This window comes from Poecilia mexicana, unplaced genomic scaffold (genome assembly GCF_051168715.1).
Source record: "Poecilia mexicana isolate PSO_F unplaced genomic scaffold, ASM5116871v1 scaffold_11, whole genome shotgun sequence".
In the NCBI taxonomy this organism is placed as follows: domain Eukaryota; kingdom Metazoa; phylum Chordata; class Actinopteri; order Cyprinodontiformes; family Poeciliidae; genus Poecilia; species Poecilia mexicana.
In genome coordinates, this window is record NW_028263380.1 from 12,439,137 (window position 1) to 12,460,506 (window position 21,370).

The window sequence follows — 21,370 nt, forward strand, 5'->3', positions numbered from 1 at the left end:
GGATTTGTTTTCTGTCAAATTGCAATATTGAACATTTCTGAACTGTGCATTATCAGAATCCACACAAAGTCGCCAGAGAAATCTGGCTCGAAGCTACTGGTACTTTTAGCATAATGTTCAAATTCATTTAAAAATTTGTTTACAGAAAGAATATTTTATGGGAATAACTCTGTATTTTAGTCTGGAAATGCATTGATCAATTTGCCCCTTTTTTATTTTAAACTCCTTTTCATACCAACATAACACCGTTTTGTTCAAATCTAAGCTTATTTCACTCAAACTTTTCTATTCTCATTTACCAAATAACTGCATATATGTTTGTTACAGGTCATTATTTCCAGATTTGTAGTCATAAAATTGCTTAAATCTCACACATACAATTTAATTGATTTTAAATTTTATCGACTTGGTCAAGATGAGAGATTATGACACCTAATTAAAGTAAAAAAAAAAAACTCTAAGTGATCTCCTGCTGGTAGTTATTGCAAATTTTTTAACAGGAACCTTTGGGTAGAATATTGAAAATTAATCCTAATCCTACATTTTTTGAGCAGGTATGAAAAGGTCCCTACAAGCAAAACATTAAAAAAATAAAATAAAATAAAAATTGTCGATTTTGGGCATGCCGAGATGAAATAATGGTGTCTGAATGAGGCTGATAGTTTGTTGGGGCTGATCTAATGGGGCTAATTTCCAATGGGATAAAAAAGGTCAGTGTTCAACATATTTTTCTGGGCTAAATAAAAAAAAGGACTGGCTGACCTGAAATATGCATAAAAAAGATTTGCGAGGGTGTTTGGAGGGGAAAATGGCCGTGCTTGCAGTAATTTCCCTTAAAATGGGGAACAGCAGCAACAAGACCAACGTATGAGACATATTTTCTTGCTACACAGATAATCAATAAGTTAATCAACCAACTAATTGAGCAAGATGAGAGTCTTTACCTCCTTCACAGTAGATACAAAACAGGGACTGTTCAGCACTAAAAGTGTCCAAAACGAGGGTGTCTAATGTAATGATAAAAGATTATTTATTGCTAAAATAACTGGATTATTTTTAGCAACAGATTTTAAAGGCAATCTGTCAAAAGTAGAATAAGACCAACAGAAAAATGTACAAGTTCATATCAATTTATCAAGCTGGCAAACTAAAAACCAACAGATGTTTTTACTTCATAAGCTGGAAAACATGACATATTCTTTGCTTTGTCGATGGTAGAAAAAAAAAAAAACCTGCTGTACATTGGCGATTACATTCAGTCCGAATCATTTCACCGAATCCCCTGCACCTCCTGCCCCTCTCCACCTTAATCCAGGTTTGTTTATCGGGAGCCGATGGGGGCGAAGCTGGAGCCCTGCCGGGGGTCATCCAGGGGGTAATCGAGGATCGCTCAGATAGCCGGATCTCTAAAGCGAACGACCTCGTATTTCCAAACACTGCGAGGTCGATTCCCTCCTCCCTCCATCCTCATTCATCTCCCTCTCTTTCTCATGACCTTAATCCCAGATCCCTGCGATATTTAACACACCCTTCAGCGCTCAGAGGCTTTTCTCATCACAGCGGGTCAACTGATACGGCCGCCGCAATGCGTGCACTTTGTCACAATACGCGCCGCGGTGCAAAGAGAAACCTCGTTTGACAGGAAAACGTAGCGGTCCCCGTCGAGACGGCATTATCGCGGTTGTTTTTGGCGTCGAAAAGATCGTCATTAGCAGATTCGTATCGGTATGCAGGGAGGCGTTTGCTGTCAAATCGCTCTGAACTGCAGCTTTCGAGCACTTGAACTCTGCCGAAGCACCTCCTCGCTTCTGTTATACCCAGAAGCTTTAAAAAATAAAAAAAAAAAGGTTTCTATACATTTTTCTTTGAACACGGAAAACAGTGCAATTATAATTACAAAAGAGTTAAACTCATGCATCTTCTTATTTATTATCCCCGTGAACGTGTTCTTGTAGTGCTGAGTTTGCAGAGAGGAGCTTTATGGAAATGAGGATTGTCCCGGCTTTCAAACTTTCCGAATCAAAACTTTTAAATTAACTTTGAACAAGGAAAACGCCTGTGTTTTTCATCCGTACTGTAAAGGTTGGTAGATTAACTGTGAATGTGTTTTATTTTCTACCTCAAATGTTTTCAGAATAATGTCAGGGTGCTAACTTTCTCACGGAAGACAAACACTGTGAGCAAAGTCTGGAATCTGCAGCACAAAGGAAAAAGAAAGTACACCCTTTCTGCCGCTTCCCTCGGATTCTAGCCAGATGCTGGTAATGAAACGAAACTGATCATCAGAAAGTGTGAGCGCCTCTTTAGACGCAGGAGTGCGTTTCATCTGAAGAAGAAACAATGTCCTTCAGCAGGCAAATCCGAAACAAACTGTGGAGCACAACGCCGGAGAGGCCATGATGTAGTCTGGCTAGCCCAGATTTACAGCAGAGTGTCTGGAGAGCAGACCTGACAACAAGCAAAAATAATCTTTTCTGCAAAACCGAATGAATCGGAACAAAGCTGGAGACTGCATTCAAAGTGATGTTGCAGATAAAAATCCTACAGAAAACAACTACTTCAAGCTATTTCTGCTAAAGGTGCTTTTTTTTTCTACAAGCTGTTAAATTATAGGGTACACTTACTGTAGTTACTCCCAAATTTTAAAACCTCTTGGACTTCAGGTTAGGTTTTGAACGCTTATAAGGACTTTCAGATATAGCCAACGTGTAAAACTGGAAACAAGGTGCAACTTATCAAAGTCCTTTAAATAAAGAGGAAATCTAATGGTTACCAGATAATGGCTCCAACAGCACTTTAAGTACTTCATGTTATTTTATCGCAAAGCGTTAAAACACACCCCGACTTGTTCTGATGTCAGACTCTAAGCCTCGTTCACCATTTTAATTCATGATCAAACTTCATCTTTAGTCAGTAAAAGATACATACAGTCAGGGTTTCCCCCAGTGTTTTATAAGCCTGGCGGGCCACCAGGCTTTACTTGTGGCCCCTCCAGGCTAGGCACTGCTTATTTACTTAAGTTTTTTTTTTTTTTTTTAATGTTGCATTTTTTAAGACTTTATTGTTGGTATTCAGGTGTTGATCTTCCAATCTTTCAGAAGGACATAATTATCACGTGATATTTTCAAATTTCCTGTCAACTTTGAACATTTTTTAACTGAAAAACCAAGACTGGCCTCTGGATGAATGACCGCCCTCATGCCCAACCACCAGGCTTGGCAAGTTTTCATGGGGGAAACCTTGTACAGTCCAAATGTATTTTGAAACTTGATTTAATCAGCTTTTTTGATCAGCTCAATAGTGGTCCAAACAGTCCATCAGAGGACTTTCATTTCTGTCATTTGTGCATCAATTTAAATGCACAAATGATCGCATTTTGGCTCCTAAACAAAAAAAAAGAAAATAATGTACTTTAAGCTCCTAAATTGTAATCCACAAAACAATGTGTTACATCAAAAAAAAAAAAAAGAAAAAAAAGCCATGCCCATTTTACATAAGAAGTCCGTGGTTAGAAAAGAGCTATTCTGTTTGAAGAATGCAGCTGAACAAGCGATCAGCCTCACCACCGTTTTTCTTTCATCTTTGAATGCATTATCCTCAGCTTGCCTCCAAATCTTGGCTGATTCACACTTTGAACACAGGAGGAACTGTGCTGGCAGTGGGAAGTTCTGCGTTGCGGTCGAGCTGACGTCCGTTCCTCGCTTGTTCTTTGGTCTCCGTGTGCTCCGAAATCAAATGAAATGACTGTAATGAATTCCCAAAATGTCCGGCAGGAAACCATGAGCTGTGTGACATGGTGCAGAAGCGGGACTTAACGTGGCATTGTGTGAAATTTTGGTGTGAAATGTGCTGTTGAATTAGATAAGACAGATGAAGGAAAGTCTTATGAATTTTTTTTTTACAAATCTGAAAACCGTGAGTCCATGTGAGTTGATTCCCTCCAGATTCTCCTTTTTCTGTACTTACAGCTTCACATGAATATGTTCAGTTTTACATTAGAGCTGCATAATATATGGAGTGTAACACAGAATAAGACATGACGAGTATGATCACTTTTGTTTCCTGCTACTGCAATCTGGAAACGCTCATCCCAGATCTATCTCAGTAAACATTAAGTGGTACATTGCTCCAGAACTGAAAAAGACAAATCTGAAGTCTCAGTTTTTGCTGCAGGTATTGAGAAAAAAAAAAGGGGGAAAAAAAGCCTATAAATCTGACCATAGCAAACTTATCTCCTCAGCAATCTTAAGCCCATCCTGAGGCCCCACAGAGCTGTTTTCTCCAGCCTGTGTGATACTAATTGTACCAACACACACACACGCACGCACGCACAAGCTCCTCCCCGGCTCCAGACACAGGAAACTCGATGCCCTTAAAAGCCAATAAAAGCATAATGGAATCTGGAAACCCGAGCATCTCAGTCCATCACATCGCAGCGTGAGGTAAAGATGAGACGCTATATGTACCTCATGAAAATGAAATTGACTTGGAGTTGTTTGGCGCGCGGAGAGAGCATGAAGGCTGAGAGTGAGTTTGCGTGTGTGTGTGTGTGTGTGTGTGTGTGTGAGTGTGTGAGGCGGTCCGCTGACGTCAGACCCTGAAAAAGTGCAGAAAAACGGTTAAAAGACGTCTCGGTGCGAGCGAGCACGGCGCGGGAGAGTGTGCGCTCGCGCGTGAGCGCCGTATTCCAAGGTTTTACAATGAAGACCGTTGCTATGGGCAACCTTTGCCTTTCACAGAAATTCCCCATCTTCCCGTGAGAAGCTAGCAGACGCACACAAGCGGAGCAGCAGACACTCTCTCTCACACATATATAGGAGTATTAACCACACAAGAAAAAAGGTGTTATGCAACATCAAATAAACAACCTAAAAAGAAAAATAACACCATAGCTTCGCTTCCGGGCCCCCCACCCCCTCACTTTCTGCCCGTTCCTGCCCCCCAGGCCTCCCTTCGCCTTCTCCTTGGATCCGCAGACTCCGTGCCAGCGTATCTCTGTCCTCGCCCCGTTTTCCTTTCATCTTAAACTCCGTTTCGTATCTCAAGGGTAGCCCACTAAATTCAGCGTGACTCCAAAAAAAAAAAAAAAAAAAAAAAAAAAAAACACGCGCACGGTTAAATAAACACACCCCGCCCACAAAGCGGCTCCGCAGCTCAACCCTGGGGGCCCCATTTAATGCTCAGGTCCCCTCTAGGACCGACTGCAGCTATAGCTAGAGTTTGCTGCGTCTATGTTTATCTCAACAGTTAATAGTAAATTATAATCACAGTCTGTGCATGAACATGTTTAATTTATGCGTCAGTATGTGTGAACTCATGGCATGGTGGGCAGGCATGCGTCACTGTATGTAATTACAGTGTATGTGTGTGTGTGTGTGTGTGTGTGTGTGAGTGTCTGCATGGGAGTAATCACAGGTTTTGCTCGTCATATATTTACAATCAGATGTGAAATTCAGGGGCTCCAGCTCAGCATTCCCCCTGACCCCCCTCTTCCTAGGCCTGCAGAGGCTGCCACATTCAGCCTGGGCCCTCAAAGCTAACTAACCGCAACAAGACTCGACGAGCTCCTTATAACCCAGGGCCAAAATCATCCCAACGTTGCCCTCGATTTTCCCTCTGCTGCTGCTGCGTTTTCTTCCCCACTGGTTATAAAAGGAGACTGTAAGATGACAACCGTATTCAGATGGATTTGGGGGAGTGGATGGATGCAATCCCGCTTTTTTTTGGCGTCGTTTGAGGCAGCGCCACTGTAAGGCGTGCGGTGCCAGCTGGAGTCGGTTTTAAAACAATCTGGGGATCTTGGAATTTCTAATTATGTTTAGATTTTTTCCGTGAAGAGAGAAGCTGTCTGGTCGGGGCTCTTTTTGCTCATCTTGTGGCAGTGAGGTGATCATCTTGTGATTCTGTTGAGGTGTTGCGAAAGCTCGTTTTTCCTTTCTTCAGTTCGTCCAAATTGTTGACTCTGATTTCTCTAATCTTCCTCTTGACAACGGTTAAGGTCAGGACTATTTCCTGGCCTGTCAAGAACAATGATAGACATTAAAGCAGACACTTTTGGAAGACTATCCCAAGTGGAAAATGCAGGAAGAATCTCCATAAAGCTCGTCCTGAATGTCCAGACAACTCATTGTTCTTACTTTGACTTGAATGAACCAACAACAATGGACGACATGACTCACTAAATCATCACAGGCTGCGGAAACTTTACGCTAGGCCTCAAAACAATGAGCAACAGCCCAGCTGTACCGTCGACTAGGTAGCATCTGGTTCGTACTTGCCGTCTGTTGTTCAGACCAGCTGTAAACGTCCCATTCATGCAGAGTGAACGGTGCTGAGCCAAACAGAGCAACAAGGCGGAATCCTTGCACGGTTTAATAAACACACAGAGGGGAGATTTATTGGAGAACATTACTTGCGCTTCTAAAAATACATAAAAGTAACACATGCAACATCAACCTGTGTTGTTAGAGTCGCGTATCAGTAATGCACGTCCGCTAGAGATTCGTCTTCTGCTGCCGAGTGTTAAAGCCGATTTCAGCTGCAGCAACGTCCACAGTTTAAAACAGCAACTGCTGTGGATGAAATGGACCTAAAGTACGTCGGTCACAATGAGCAATAGATCAATTGATCGCATGGTAAACTGAAACGAGCGCAACGTTTTCCATTGGCATGCTTGTTTGTGTAGTTTGTTTAATCTCTAAACAGATGGTTCCCATTATTTTTTATTGAAAAGTCAGCATTTTGTCAAATGCTGCAAACATTTGACTCAATAGAAAGTTTTTTGTTATCTTTTTTTACAAAGTCATATGTTGCAGTTTTGGCTGTTTTTCTTGACTGAGCCTATTGATTAATATGTTTTGAAAGGTGACTTCATAATACGTTTTATTTCTTTTTCGCTTTGTTTTTTTGGTTTATTTATTTTGAATATTTAAAATATCTTTCCAGTTTCAGTTTTACACATTCTCTGGAAATGAAAGCTTATTGAACTTTGAGAGGATCTATTTGCTTCATCACTTCAAGGCTGTGGTTATTCCGGTTGCTTCTAATCCATTTTTTTAAACCACACTTTTTCCTTCCATCTAACATGGATTGGATATGGCACTCTATAAAACAGACGGCTTCTTCAGCAATGACTTTATGGCTTTTCAGTCTCATGATTTTGTCGACCATGACATTTCATTTAATCGTTTTTTGTTTTTAATTGTTTATGAATCAAGTTTACGATCAAATTATTTTTATGTTTATAGCTTACAGCTTATGAAAGTCAAAACTAACCACAATATTTCAAATGCATCACATTTAAAAAGTGAAGAGAGTTTAACTTTTTAGATAAAATTTCTGACCTTAATTCACTTTTTTTGATTTTTCTAATTTGAGACGCTCCTGTTTGTCCTCCAGAGGAACGTTGCAACATTTGCAGTGACTCGGCTGGAAACATGATCTGAAGCTGACATCAGGCACTTCCACTGCAAAATTGATCCGACAGATAGTGTTTGTCAGCTTGTTTTACAGCTGCAGAGGCTGGACTACAACATACCTGGGCTGACATTTTCACACATTATTATTATTCACAGGGCCCAATCTGTTCCACAACTAAAGAATCAAAGGAGGGGGAAAATAGAGACACACAGAGAGAGAGAGAGATCAAGGTGTGTTTTGTCTGTGGAAAACAATAAGGGTGTCTGTGCCGCACAACTATTTCTGTGATATCAGGAAGTGAGATAAGAATAGGCGGCAGAGCTACAGTATTTATGTGCATTCAGAGACGCACAAACACTGAAATCCTTGTGCTGTTAAAGGAGCAGCTGGCAGATCAGCATGACCCAAAAATGATTTCTTTGCTTTGTATTTCTGCTCGGTCTGCCTAACTTCAGCTCAGATCTCCAGGCTACAGCCGCTCAGAAAGGTAGCTTCAGCGCGATCGACTTCAAACGCAAACCTCCGTAACCCGAGAGGCCGGATTGTAACCTGACAAAAAAAAAAAAATAAAAAACGCAGGCAATTCTTCTCCTTCATTGGAGAAATAATCACCAAATGTGGTTTTTAATATGCGAGATTGCACCGGAATGAGTTTTCCTGACTGCCACGGCACGTTTGAGCTTTCAAGCTGTGAAGAATAATTTAAACACTCCCTCTCCTCTCCGCCACCATCTGTGACTCCTCTATCTATCCCTCTATTTACTGCAGCCACAGCAGTAAAAGGAAACAAGCGAGACAAAGACAGTGAAAGACACTGAGGTCACGTCCATTCATCACCCCCCCCACTCCCTCCCCTACAGAAAACAGACAAATATCAGTCTGGACCAGACATGGGCCAGGATGAGATTCTCACGGTGCAATAAGTGAGAAACATTAACCCAGTTTCACTGTATTTGCACAAAAGTTTTTTGTTTGTTTTTTCTAAAACGTTGTGGACGTGCTCCATATTTGGTTTGCGCCTTCTTTCAGGCAGCTGACTGGCAGAGTGCAGCAATAAGTGCGAGGTGGGGCTATTAGGACTCTGTCACTTTTCCTCACTTTCTCAGTAACAAAATCTTTAACCATAATAATAATGTGATTTAAGGTCCAAAACTTGACCAGTTCATGGTTGGTCTGAATTAATCTGTTTTTAAAGAAATTTGGGCTCAACTTTGTTTCTACAAGCTAATGTTGTGACAATTCAACCGTTTCTGTTCGGTTTATGAACCTGCACCACGAGGCGAGGCAGAAAAAATAAAATCCCGAAGATTATTATAACCCAAGATTCCACGAATCCGTCGTTTACAGCTCCAGGCACCGATATTAAATATCAGTCATCACCCACTCTAGACCCTTTCCTCAGATTTACTGCAAAGTTTTTCATCCTAGTTGATTTGTAGAAAAACATGCGGTTGCATTGAAGCTACTGGGATGAAATGTTTTCCCCCCCCCCAATCAAAGCCCATCTATATTTATATTTGTACTGAATATACTTGCATATTCAGTACAAATATAAATGTCTAATGTGTCACTACTGCAGGTGGCCCCCACCAGGCGCTCGTGTTGACTGTGCCGCTTCTTGTGCGTTCTTGACTTGTGTGGCATAAAGGCTTAGATCTGCAAAGTGGACTAACAGGAGGCACAAGTTTGCGAGCGAGTCTGTTTCTAAAATAAATAACTGCAGAAGCAAAGAGGCTCCCAGATGGCGCAGAAGTCACAAAGAATGGTTTTATCGCAACAGTTTAAAAACCGAGACGTTAAACTGTTGCATCAAATGAAAGCAAAAGTTGCAGATTTCCTTTCCGAGAGCTGATGCGCATCGGCCAGGAGGAGAAACAAAAGTCACAATGTGATATAATGAATATATATGTTTATTTCACTGCCAGGAGATTTATGGAGCCCAAAGCATGTAGATTTATTTCTCCAAGTTGAATTTATAAGAACCATTTAGCACCGGACCCTCCGATTCAGATTTGGCTTCACACTGGTCAACATCAGTGTCTGAAATATGATTTAAAATCCCCATCAAGACAAACTTTGTGAACAGGTAAAGAGTTAAGCCAGGTCCAAATTAAACCCTATTCATTAAAGATAGGAAGCCATTTCTGATAATTTATCTTAATCTATTTTTTCCGACCAACCAAGGCCAAGAAAACTTGATTCGAATTTGTTTCGTTTCTTGTAAAGATAAAAACTATGCAGCATTTCAGAAGAAGAAGAAGAAAAAAAAGAAAACTTCATAAAATTCTAATTAAAATTTAATGTTCATATTTACAGAATGTGGAATCACAGGACCTTTTGGCTTTTGTGCGTAATCAAATATGCTGATGACTCAGCTTTATTACTACAAGATCCCCCAAATTCCCTTCCCATTCAGCCACTTTCTCCCAGCTAATATTTCCCAGTATGTGTGTAAAAATTAATAATTTACGTCCGCCTATTGAGAGTCTGTGTCGAGCTTGTTCAGGTCGTCTCTAGAGCCTCCTGTGAGCAGAGCCGATCCGTATTACCGCTGCAATAAAAGTATTCTGCGTCCTTGCGAACGTCCTGTCTGAAGGCCGGCGCTGAATGTCAAACTTTTTCCACAGGCGCAGCTGACAGATCTGCTTAAAACAATAATCATCATGCAGCTGGGTGTTTAGAAAAGAGAAGCGCATAAAGAGGGGGGTAAAATGATGCTTGCGGGGGCATATTTCGAGCATCCCAGCAGCTTAATTCGCCGTAGGAGGAGAGAACAGGCTCCGTAAAGCAGCTGCTGATTCACAGCCGTCTCTGTGGCTGCTCCTCTCCAGAGCGGTCTGAGCCACGCTGATAAGAGACACGGAGTTTGCCCATCTCTTTACCTGGAAACGCTTGAACTCTTTGGCACAAGCTCCTCCGCAGCCACTCGAACGCTTACAGGAAGCCATGCAGCCTATTTACTGTTTGTCTCGCTCCACGCCCATCTTTTCTTTCCAGAGTGGATCCCTGACCCTGTCAGCAACGACCTCTAATCTCCCTCCATCTCCTCGGTTGTTTTTTTTCCTGCTTCGCGTCTCTTTCCAACCAGCTGGGCAGGCGGCCAAGCTGGGCACCAACATGGTACGGTAGGACAAGATGCGAGGGAGATATAGAGGCCGGGCGGCATGTTTATGTGGGGGGGAAGGTTACCAGGTGATGGCCTGGTTAAGACACCTGCCACCTTGAGCAGAGATTAGCACAGAAAGCCTCTGCACAGTCATGCTGCTCGCGTTTTCTGGCACCGCACAACACATACGCACAGGTGGATGGATGTGCAGGATCCATCCCGTGACGATGACGTCAGCATTAAAACGGCAAACACCTGCGCACCCACAACCACAAGGATCAAACGGATCACGTCTCCGTCTTTGATAGTGGTTTATGACATGATTTATCATCAGTTGGTTGTTTGTGAATGATATTCATCCATTATTTCTGTGTTCCTAAGAGTTGGAAGAAAGAAAAAAAATGTGATTATAGGTTAGTTGTGAGGATTATTGTGCTTCCAAGGGGCTCGACTTTCTCATAATCTTTTAATGGGCAGATGGCACGACAACGCAACCCAAGTTCAAAGAGAAATTTTGAAAGGCCTTCAAAAAGGGAAACATCGGTTGAGAAAAATCAGGATCCCGGAAAGCAAATTAAGAAATAACTGTGAAATAAAGGTCTTTTTAGAGCCTCATCTACAATTAAAATATTTAAAAACTCTAGAGCTGACGAACAAGGGCGACTGAGGACTGAGATTTATCTTGTCACGCAAACATTTAAAAGGTTGGTAATGTAGACGAACTGAATTTTGTTGAGTTTTTTAATAAAGTTCTGACTTGCCGATGTAGATTTCTTTTCAAAGCACAAAACAAACCAGCATTTAAAATATTTTTGCAGGTCATTGCCAATTTTTACTCATGGCAGATGTGACAGCATTCTGTGTGAAAGAGAGAAGCCATTGTAAAACATCTTTACAAGTATTTTAAAACTAAGGTTTTAGAGACTTAATTTTAAGCTGCCCTAATAACACTAATTGATCAGTAGTGTTAGCATGATTAGCTTCAATAAAACAGCATTCATTATGTATTCCCTTAATTTGTTCAACTCAAAAAGATTTACATTTACTAATCAAGGATATTTCATCACAGATAAAGGTTGACTTTGTTGCATTTCATCCAGCCTTCTTGTTATCTGCTGGAAGCCTTACTCTCTCTGAATGAAGCTCAGACACGTGCCAATTTGTTGCAGAAAATAAAGTTTTCTTTTAAATAAAACTTCTCACATCTCTCTACATCACATGTAGCCAGATAACATCGAGTCCTGTTTCTGTAGCAAGAACTTCCACACTGAAGGTTGTTGTTGTTGATGCAACTTGGAAGGTCGGAAGGATGTTCTGTGGGTTCACAAATTGAATTTTTCTGCTCATGTCAGGCTACGTTGTCCAGTCAAATCCTGAGATGTCTCCATGGCTTTTAAAGGATTTGATTTCCAAGAATGATTTAGTGGCACATTTCAAAGCCAAGAAATGTCAGCAAAGTAAAGAAAAAAGTGAAATGCATCTTTAAAAAAAAAAAAAGCTGTAAATATGCTTTAGCGGTATTAGGGTGTGAAAAAGAAATCCCATATTTGTTCTCCACAGATTTCCGTCTCCGGGAATAAACTGAGCAAAGCGGTTTCAGATTTAAAAAGAAGCGACTTTATATTGAGAGACGCTTCGCGTTATTAGCAGCAGCAGGGGGGGGTCGAGGGAAGTCATTTCTCCTCAATTCCCACTGAGTTATTTTATACTCGTTAGTGATTTTAAAGATGAGATGCCTTGGGTTCAATCAGCTTACATGAGTGACTCTTTAAAATAAATTCGAAGCCATTAACCTTGTTTTTTTTTTTGTTGTCGTTTAATTTTTTATTTTTTTTTAAATAACGTGACTTGTAACTCGACTCTAGACGGATCCTCGTAACCGATTTGCTGCACGCTTGCGTGGGAAGCGGGGGGGAACGTCTGCCAAACATATCTTTGATCTTCTCCTACATGTTTGTCTAACTTTTTCACACATGAGTGCACGCTGTGAACCAACGAGCGAAAAAACCCTAAACATGTTCATGTGCAACAGCCAGGAAATGGAGTCAAACACTTTCTCCTCCCACCATTTTCAGTCCTGGTCAGATTTCTGATATTTCAACAGCGGCTAAACCAAAACCTAGACACACACACACACACACACATGAAACAAACAGTGGGAGGATGGCATTACATGGGATTTGGTTTGTTATTCCAGCTTGATTAGGGCCTAAATGTGTCTCAGCTCCAAACCACAGCTGAATATCATCCAAGCTCTAATATTACCCTTCTAATATTATCTCTCTGCTCCTAGTTATAAAGGACAAAGACGACGTAAGTGATGAATGCCCTCGTGAAAAGGCCTGCATCTGCTAAGCATGGCAGCCTATACGGTGGTACAGCGAGTGGCTCGGTCAGACAGAGCAGGTGCAGAGCGGAGGAACATCCTTCATGCACAATCTGACTCCACTTTCATTTAGATTAACAGTATTTATCTCACACATTCGCTCCAAAGCAAATCAGTTCATTTGTAGCGATGCAAGCTGTACATCTGTTCAGGGAAGCGATTTTTTTTATTGTTGGCTTGACATTTAATTCCAATTAGGTAAATCACTGAATTTATTTTATAGGAGTAGAAAACGAAGAGCTCACTTCATATCCTAATTTAAAAATCAAAAGCGTCCATTTGTGCATGTATCATCTTTCCATTTTGTAATTTTCAGTCATTTCCACACAGGCGTCGGATTTTCTGCATAAAGAACAAGAGATGCACAGGAAATGAGGCGTGCTAGTAATCCAGAGTTGCGTAACTTTATCTCATTGATATCAGCCTCCCTGTTTGATGCTCTCCCTAGCAGAGCTGATAATAATAAAAAACAAAAATAAAAAGACAGTTTTATGTGGACGCATTTGTCATACCAACGCTGTCTGCCTGTGCGTTCGTCAACATGAGTGCACACGTTACGATGCAAATTCCAAGAAGAGAGGTGGGTTCGAAAAGAAAAATGGAGGCAACAACAGACTGCGAGTAAGAGACGGATGCATCAGTCAGCTCGTGAAAGCCTTGAGGTTTATCCTGCCATCTTGACGGTGTGGGAGCCAGAAGTGATCTTACTTGGACAAAAAAAAAAAAAAAAAAAAAGGTGGAGAATACTTGAAATCCAACTAGATTAAAAAAAAATGTAACCGTAAGCCTAATTTCCATTCAGGACAGTACTGATGATAAGGACGCTTTCCAGAAGAAGTTAATGATGTTGACTATTGGGGGGGGAGGAAGCACTGATCCATATTAAAGCAAAATTTGATAATGTTTTTAAAATAAAATGAAAGTACCGTCATGCAGTCCTTTGCAAAAGTTTTCCAAGTAGTCGCTAATCGGTAAATATGTGCAAGTTTCTGCTTAAATCAGATGAGAACAGCAGTACAGTGAAATTAATGTCCCTGGACACACACCAAGGTTTCCCCCAGTGAATTATAAGCCTGGCGGGCCACCAGGCTTTGCTTGCCTCCCCACCAGGCTAAGCATGGTTTGTTTAATTTAAATAGGGTTTTTAACACACCAGTGACAGTAAAGATGGATTAAGCAAAGGTGTTTGCATTAATTGTGCAGCCCCTGCACATGCCTGTTGCCCTCACATGCTATTATTTCCAAGTTATTATGATGCCTGCTGGCGCACCTTTGAGTTTTTGCAACTTTTAACATTTCTTAACACAAAATCACGGTGGGGTGCTGTAGCGCCTTTACTACTGGGATTAGCAGATTTTCTGGGGGGGGAGGGGGGACACTGCACACCATCTCTAAGGTGAAGCATGGTGGTGGCTGCATCATACTGTGGGGAGGATTTTGTTCAGCAAAGTCAGGGAAGCTGGCTTTTTAAGTTTATGGAGGTAAATGTAGGGCAATCCTACAAATCAAACAACCTTAAATATGGAGCCGGAGCTACTATAGGCTGGTTTTCACACTGCCTCTAATCCCCACCATGTCACAGTTATCACTTGGTCCAATACAAAAACAAAAACTCCATTATGATACATTAAAGCTTGTAGTTATGACATAATATGAAAGCTCTCCGGGGGTGTGAACAGTATTGCCACACACCTCAACGTTTGTTGGTTTGGCTGAGCTATTGACAGCTCAGCCAATACACTTGTTAAATACACATAGGAAGTTGCACTTCCTATGTGTATTTAACAAGGTTTAAGAAAAACAAGAAACGGCGTGTGTCATATCCTGCATTTGCTGGTCTCTGAAAAGAATCAGCTGGGAAGAGCTCGACTCGGTCCACCTGACCCGCAACATTTGAGACAAAGCAGGCGGCCGACACTGACACTCGACGCTTTATCGGCGAAAGTCCCATGACCGAGAGGAGACGCGTCAGGAGGCCGGAGGCTCCGTGTGAGACTGGACCTGTGAGACGGTCACTCGGTGTGAGGAAGGGCGATGCGCCGTCAGGCAGCGAGGTAAAGAGATGATTATCGATGTGGAGCACCCAGCTGTTATAGTAATCTGACAATCAAGAGGGATTAAACACACAATCACAAATCCAAAGCACATAACCCCTTACTTCTGGGGATACCTACAGGAAAATGTTCTGAAACTCCTCTTCACCGTTTTCTTGTCTTTTGCTTCCAAAAGGATAGACGGTATTCTGGAGAGTTAGGTCATTTCCATTCATTTTTTTTCTCTTAATTTTCAAAGGACGCTCTCTTGCCGACTGGCAAGCAAAAGCGATTCCAGGCCAGACGACAAATACAACAGCTGAAACACTGACTTCCTTTAAATCTCGACTAAAAACCCAGATGTTTTGAGTTCCATTTGAGATGTAATCAATTACGAATTTAACGACGGCACTTGACTTAATGTAATGTTTTGATTGTTGATTCAATGTTGCATGACTTTGTGTTTGTTATGATGTAAAAGCACTTTGAAATGCCTTGCTGCTGAAATGTGCTGTACAAATAAAATTTGATTTGATTTATAGTTCATCCTGCAAGTTCTGGATCTCATGTAAGCAACAGACTAAAGGGAAACAGTTTGTCAAAACATATCTACGACTATTTAATGCTGCAAGAAAGCGAGAGAAAGCAAGACTTTTAGCAGATAGCAAGAAGGCTGAACGCAGTACCTCAGAGTGGCTTTGTTTGATTCCTTCTTCGGTTTTCATGGAATCAAAAACCATTTGGAGATTTAAAAGGCAAAGTAAGCATCGTCATTCTGTAGAGAACACACAGAAACTGCTGCTTCAGTAAAGATAGTCGCTCTAAACGCTAATATAAGATGCTACAGAGAGTTTAGCATGTGAACCTAGAAAGGTCTTTAAAACAGTGAAACGACATCACTGCTGCTATAAATATTCAAGAAACTTTGTCATACCAGCTCGCATTTACATGTTTATGATATGAAATTTGGACTCAGATTCCAGTTTAAGAAGTCTAATAAATAAGTAAATAAACACATAAGATAGCTAAAAAGTTAAATGAAGCTGAAATTAGCTTTGCTAAATGCTAAATACACGTGTGAAATCAATAAAATGAAAACTTGCACCTTGGTGGTTTCAATTTAAATGAATAGTCAACAACTAGACTGATTTAAAATATTGTGACTGTAAATTTTGCATCTTATGCCATTGCTTATGAAAACAAAGATGTGAATCAGCAAAAATTGGTACCGGCAGATCAAACAGATCGGTGCATCGTTACATGCTATCTTATGTGAAAGTATCGGTCCTCTGCAGTCCTCCACAGAGTAATTATTTTGCCTAAAAGAGTGTGTGTGTGTGTGTGTGTGTGTGTATGTCACAAGTTTTGTTGCCCAGGGAGTGCCAGTGTGTGTGTGTGTGTATGTGTGTGTGTGTGTATGTGCGTGTTAGTGTGTGTGTTGCACCGATTGCTACTGGTTAACTGGTGGGTCAATGGCTGCGTTTTTGTGGCTTCATCTATGAAGTGCCAGAGAGGGAGAAGAGGAGAGCAGATGAATGCCGATTCGTGTGTGTGTGTGTCCGTGCAAGTCTGAGTGCATGAGTGTGATTACAGACTAGCTCAATGGGCCTATTTCTGCAGGGCCAGTGGGAGGGCGTGGCGCCTGTGGCTGGAACTTTTCTTGTGTTTCTAAGGAACTTTTGAAAAGGGCCCAGAAATGCGGCTGAGTATGAGTGCGTGTGTGTGTGTGTTGTAGAGCGCCTCACAGACCACGAAGTCTTTGTGCAGCAGAGTGCATGTGAGGGGGCACTCAAGACTACACACACACACACACACACACACAGTAATCAATGGTCTCCTCACAGCCCCTAAATCGAACAGTCACGCACAAAGAAAATGATGAGAGTCACATTTCTGTGGATACACAGTGATGAGAATCACAAGGAAACATCTGTGTGTGTGAGAGAGAGAGTGTGTGTGTCTGTTTATGTAATTATAGTTTGTTTAATCAGGCTAATGACTGTCATGCAACTGCACAAAAACCCCGAGGAAGGAATGAGACAGAGAAAAATCAATCCACGGGAGGAAGAGTTAAGAGAGAGGAAAAGGTTTAGCAGAACAGAGTGGAAGAGAAAAGCAGCAGTGAGGAATGAAGGGATGGATGGAGTCAGTGGGCAGAGGGGTGGAAAACAAACAAAGAAGTGATTTTTGCGCTTAGAGCTTGGGGGAAAAATTCAATCAACTCGGTCAAATTCAATCTGCAAAAACTGAAAGATGCACCTTTGCAGGGGGGAGCTGCGCGGTGGAGAATGGCTGCTGATTTCCCTGCAACACACACCGATAAATGAGGCAGACAAATGGCTGTTCTCTGGACATCCTGACCTTGCTACACTCTCCTACCTCCATCACATCGGTGAAAGGGACTCTGGTGAGGCGACAGACAAACCGAGAGCGTGCAGCAATGTCAAGGCTGTTTGGTTGTGCATCATTCAGGGTTTTTTTTTATATATATATGAAACTCAAAGCACACGTGTTGGACGATCTGGCAGCAGAGGGAGTTCTTGGTGAACCAACCGCAGCACATGGTCGTTAACGAGCAGCGCTGACTAAATGCTAGAACCTTGTGACCTCATCAGACATTTCTCATGAGATACTGATTAACTCTGATAAACCGAGGTCAGAAGACTTCAACTCATGAGCCAACCCCACGAACTGGAAAAGAGTCGGCCAATGAATGGCTTCGTTGTTGTCTTGGATGTTGATTTAAATTACCAACATCTGATATGATTGAATCAGATTCTGACTGGTTTTACAATATTATCACAAAAACAAAAAGTCTTCTTGGCTAATAAACACTTTTAACGTGTACTAGAAAAAGGTAGGGAAGCCAAAAAGTACCAAAAAACAACAAAAAAAAGTTGCAAAACACTTCAAATTGTTGGTTTATGAAGCGTAACTAGTCAGACATGGTGTGAACTTATTTGACATGCAAAAATGATTAAAAATTAAGTTATTTCATGGCAGATCTATTTAATTTGCCGAACTTATCAAAATTAGTCAGCAGGACTAATACTGCCTTCATAAAGATATATAAATTAACCAATCGCGTGTTTCGGATGGCTGAAAATCAACATGCTAAACTGAAGCCCGGTGTTTGAAATCAAACACTAAAATGTATTTATACTTGTGCCATAATTTCAGATGTAAAAACATATTTACTGTACTTATTAGAAATTGTATTTTATTATTGTGCATATAAATAATAATTCAACAATTATTGTTTTGTTTACTCATCGCTACATCAAATAAGTCAATAAGTTTCCATCTTCATTACCCAATGAAGGTGTAAACCAGCTGTATGATTAAATTTTGAATCTATAAAGTCACTGTAGCATCTTTCCACTGTCGGCTATTTTATAGTGTTAACTTCTAAACAAAAAAAAAATGGTTGTATTGGTGTTGATTGTTTCCATTAAACAGAAATGACCCAACCAGCAAAATCCTAGTTTAACACAAAGTCAGACCAACTACAGACACGAGATTATTTCCCCGTCTCTGGCCTCTTTCAAGCACAAACTGCGGTAAATTGAACAGACTTCAACTAAAAGACGCTTTTACATAATACTTTCTGACAACCTTCCAACTTGGCAAGAGGTTTTTAATATAGTCGTGTCGTTTTAAGCACAGAACAAGTCAGAGCAGCAGAAGGCCCATTACTGGATGAACATGAATATTAGAGGGTTTAACTGGTTTCTGCTGAACCGTTTCCTCCTTCGTGGTTTTATCCGCTACACGCGGTTTTTTTTAATCGCTCTCGACACTGACAGGCTTCATTAAAAGTGCCAGAGCTGCAGCTGGAGCTGCTCTCTGATTATATAAACCAATATATCTTTAACTTCTCAGATTTACCGCTGTTTTGACAGGAAAATGCTATGTAGCGTAGATCCAAGTCAGAGAGATGTTACATTTGTCTCTGAACTGCAGATGCAGAAAAATTATCTCATCAAGAGAGAGTTTAAACTCCAATTATTTTTTTCACCTTCATAACCCGTTAACCTCGCTATGCAGTACGGTTACGGTGCTTTGCAAACGTCGCGTGAACTTTTCCACAATCTGCCGTGCTGCAACCAAAGGTCAGCGAATGTGAAGAACGACGTAAAAGTAGCTCAAGTGGAAGGAATATTATTGTTCTAGATTGTTTTTGTGAAAGAATAAACAGAATGGTGTGAGTTTGAAACTCTGGGGAAGCTGGGGAGAGTTTTGAAGGAAGTGCAGCAGAAAGATGAGAATTCACTTTTTGACGTAAATGTGGTGGAAACGCTAACCACCAAAACATGGTGGTGGCAGCATCATGTTGCGGGTTTTTATTACCAGGCACAAGGAAGCTGGTCAGAACAGAGGAGGATCCAGGAAACTAAATAGAAAGGTTGAAAAAAAAAAAAAAAAAAACACTTGAGACTGCGATAAAGGTGAACCTTTGAGGCAAACAGCAACCCTACACAGACAGCCAGAGCTAGGCGTGTAATGGCCCAGTCAAAGCCCAGAAGTCGGTGTCTGAAGAAGTGAATATCAGCTCAGTAACAGGTTGATGACCCCGTTACAGAGTTCATGCCAGAACAGGATTTTTTTTCTTTTAATTTAAACTGCAATTTATTTGACTTCCTACACTGTATTAGGCTGAAACTAATGCAGTCTTAATGTTACGGTAAAACAGCAGTTATTTAAAATATTATCCAATAATTCCAGCCTATTAAACTATTAAAGCAGCACATAATCATTCAAATTGTGCTTCAGCACTCAGTAATGTTTTGTTAGGTGTTCTTTATTGCCAATAACTGTTACTTCCTTTCAGTCTCTGTTGAATCCTTTATAAACATGATTAAAACCCCCAGGTGAGGGCACGTTTACTCGTCTTTTCTGATGATTCCAAACTCTTAAAAATAGCCCTCCCGTCTCTCTGTGGGCAACATTACTCACTCGCTAATTAACGAAGGGGAACACTTGAGGAACTAACGGCTTCTCAAACACGGGGATCTGGTGTAAATGTTCAGCATTAAAGGCTTCCTGTTAATTAAAAAGTGCAGTCGGAGAGCGGCCAGAGATGGAGAAGGGAAGTGTATGTGGGTTATCTTTCCCGTCTTGCTCTGCCTCGGCGTAATCCCGTCCAGGTTGTTCCTCCGTTCAATCCGCCTCAGCTGTCCTAAGCTCTTTACAGGCCTGCATTAGCCGCCAGTCTTTCTGTGTGTCTGCTGCTACCAGGACACCAATCCTCCCCAGTCCACCGCCCTCTCGTTATCTCATTTTCCTCCTTCGTCAGCTCGTCTTGCTCCTCTGCTGGGTTGACTTCCAAATCCTGCCTCGAACTTTCCTTCCTTTGCGACCCTTTCCCAACCAACCAATCTGCTTCTCGGAGTCGCGGCCCCGTCCTTTCATATCGCCGTTTTCTCTGGGATTGCCTCCGACCTTATTTGGCTTTCATTTCGCTCGGATCTCCCTCCCAGCACCTCGGCACAGCGTGCAATTCGCTTCTGCCACCACACCTTGTTGCTTTGTTCTCCCTTTGACTCTCGGCGCTCTGCAGTCTCGTCCTGGGATGCAATTTCTTTCCAGCAACCCACCGAAGCACATGCTTTACAATTAGTGCTGGCAGAGGTCCTACATATTTCACCGTGCGCTATAGCAGAGACACACACACACACACACACACACACACACACACACACACACACACACACACACACCACTTAGCGTTACACTAAACGCAACATTACATGTCAGGACTAAACAAAACAATGAAAGGGAAAGATAAATGATCTCTCTGATTAGCCTCTCCATACCGGGTTGTTTTAGTTGCACGTCTTGCTACGTTTATCTTTTCTTTTTTTTTTTTTATGCCATTTAATTAGATTTTCCTCCTGATTTTCAATGGACTCAGTCTCACTTTCTTTAGGGAAGTTTTCCTCATCATGGTATCCTTCCTAAAACTCCTGAGAGACAAGTAAACTTTTGAGAAAAGTTAAAACTTCCCTCATTGCTCTTATTTCTTTTTTTATTCTTATTTTTCTTGCCACTTAAATAATTAGGAAGTAGACTTTAGCCTGATTAACAATCAAACTAACTGCTAATCGCATCATTTTATCACTTCCAAATGTTGTTTTTAATTTTGTACGTAAATATAGCTAAAACCTGATTAACGAGGAAGAGTTTCTTGATTAATTGCTGAAAGTGCAACTGCAGATAACTTTCAAATGTAAAAAAAAAAAAAAAAAAAAAAAAAAAAAGAAAGCCAGCATTGTAATAAAGAAGGCGACACACCTCTTCCTCCCCCCTGCTGTGTATAATGTTTCCATGTCGTGTGACCTGCCAGTCTGAGTTATTTATCTGCCTCAGTCAGATCATGTCCCGTCATACAGACTCCGCTCGGAGTCCAACAAGGGAAACAATTAT

General features: G+C 41.2%; 1 protein-coding gene across 1 annotated transcript in view; it reads right to left on the bottom strand.

The window, feature by feature from the left end:
* sdc3 (syndecan 3) overlaps window positions 1-21,370 on the bottom strand; it is a 49,769-nt gene that overhangs the window by 15,130 nt on the left and 13,269 nt on the right. The gene's annotated exons all lie outside the window — the stretch shown is intronic.